Here is a 2,331-nt window from a genome sequence, read left to right as displayed (position 1 = left end):
GCAGTCGTGGCCGAGCGGTTAAGGCGTCTGACTAGAAATCAGATTCCCTCTGGGAGCGTAGGTTCGAATCCTACCGACTGCGAAACTTTTGTATTTTTTATTACTTATTATTTACTTTTATTTTTTAAATCTGTTAAATACACTATTATCCGGTTAAAATGAACTGAAGTCATCGATATTTCACAATGACTTCACTATCACTACACCTTATAAAACAAAGTCTCCCGCCGCGTCTGTCTGTTTGTGTGTATGTTCGCGATAAACTCGAAAACTACTGAACGGATTTTTATGCGGTTTTCAGCTATCAATAGAGTGATTTTTGAAGAAGGTTCAGGCGTATAATTTGCAGGCATTTTGTGTAACCCTTGCGCAGCCGGGGCGGGTCGCTAATCTTCTATATTTACCAAAACCTACATCCGTACCTTCTCGCATAAATCAGTAATCAGGTAGTTAATAACTGTTTGATTAATTGATTATTAATCGCGTGATGCGCTTACCTGTCATTAATTACCGCGGGGCAATAAATGCGATTATCGTTTCATTATATTAAGCGTTTGTACGAGGAATAGTTATCTGGGTTAATAATGATGTTTGGTGTACCTATTTGGCATTGTTCACTGCCTTATCATTTCTTCTATTAATAAACAAACATTACGAGCGAATTTTAGGTACTGAGTTGATTTTTGCCACCGTACCCATAGGTACCTACTGCTAGAAAATGCGGGGAGTTGAGTGTGAGGATGTCTTTAATAATAAAAGTGCAGTAAAGTCTAACAATTGACAAAACAAAATCATGTCAACGATATAACGATAATTATATGTCGTAATTTTCCTTATGTCTTCGTCCAAACGAATACACCGACCGTATAACATTGCATCAAAGTAAGTATATATTTGTTTTAGTGTATATTTTATGGAACAATACTTTGTAATTACCGCTACAGATTACTTACAAGTAAAAGGAGCATAATAATAAGTAGTCCCATGGTTGCCATACATTGGAGCTGCCGCACGTACTTACAGGCCAATTCAAATGTGCATCTGACATCAAACCAGTATTAGAATGAAATTGGAATCATATCAATTAGCCATCATTCGCACGTTCATACCGCCCACACAAGTATTAATGCGAGCGAGACGCTCGCGCTAATGACAGCTAACTGATTATGATTCCAAATATTGGTTGATAAAATATCGGTTCGATGTCAGGTGCACGTTCGAATTGGCCAGTAATTTACCTACTTAGCATGAGAGTAACACCGCTCATTTTTATGACCAGCCGGCCTAGCCAAGGTTACAATCGCTATCGCTTCGACAACGAAAAGCATTATGTCTCTCTATCACTCTTCCATATTAGTATGACAGTGACAGTTGCGTTTCGATCGCTACTATACAGAGCGTAAGCGATTGGCATCTTGGCTACGCGGCCACCGATATCTTCTTCTTGCTCGCGTTATCCCGGCATTTTGCCACGGCTCATGGGAGCCTGGGGTCCGCTTGACAACTAATCCCATGATTTGACACTAGATTGAGTTTTTAGTTTTTACCAGTACCTATAATATCATTTTATTAAATGACTGTAATCTGTAAAATATAATACAAGCAAAAGTCTCTTTCTAACAGCTATATGATTAATTGATAGAGTAAAACAAATATTACAGGTAACGGAACTTTATACAACGATCCCTATGCTCTTGTTAAGTATTTGCACATAATGTCAATAACGGAAGTTGCAGTAAATGTGACCTCGCGGTCTTCGTAACTATTTTATAAAACGGTATCTATTGTAGGTAGTCTGTGATCACAGTATTTGTCTTTATAAAATGGCGATAAATTTCGTCCAGTCGTCCACAGCTGAGGTGTCCGAGTGGTTAAGGAGTTGGACTTGAAATCCAATGGGTCATACCCGCGCAGGTTCGAATCCTGTCCTCAGCGGTATTTTTGCTTTTTTTAGATTTATCATTTTTGTCAGAAGGAGTAACTTTCAACCGCCATTTTCATAAATTTCTAAAAACTGAATCGACAAAAATTATGTATTCAATCATCGAACCTGAAGAGCCCATCAACATGCACACTAGCGCCACTCCTAAATAATCGTGATTCTTCAAATTTAACGAAAGATATTTAAAAAAAGGGGACGCTACGTACTGTATTTTGTATTTAAGTACCTTTTGAATACATCAAACTAGTTTTTATGTTGCTGGATTCGTCAATCTATGCGTCCAAAGTTAAAACGGCCGTTTTGAGTTCATAGATCGACGAATCCAGCAACATAAAAACTAGTTAGAAATTTAAATAATCATGATCATTTAGCAGTAGCGTTAGTGTGCA

The 2,331-nt window shown here is 37.8% G+C and overlaps 2 non-coding genes across 2 annotated transcripts; both read left to right on the top strand.

Annotated features, from left to right (window-relative positions):
* On the top strand, positions 1-82 carry Trnas-aga (transfer RNA serine (anticodon AGA)). Its single transcript has one exon. It is a non-coding gene; the product is annotated as a tRNA-Ser (tRNA).
* A 1,771-nt stretch (positions 83-1,853) lies between these two features.
* On the top strand, positions 1,854-1,935 carry Trnas-uga (transfer RNA serine (anticodon UGA)). Its single transcript has one exon. It is a non-coding gene; the product is annotated as a tRNA-Ser (tRNA).
* The last annotated feature ends 396 nt before the right edge of the window (positions 1,936-2,331 follow it).

The sequence above is a fragment of the Cydia splendana genome, chromosome 5 (assembly GCF_910591565.1).
Source record: "Cydia splendana chromosome 5, ilCydSple1.2, whole genome shotgun sequence".
NCBI lineage: Eukaryota > Metazoa > Arthropoda > Insecta > Lepidoptera > Tortricidae > Cydia > Cydia splendana.
This window is presented reverse-complemented; position numbering and strand designations above follow the sequence as displayed.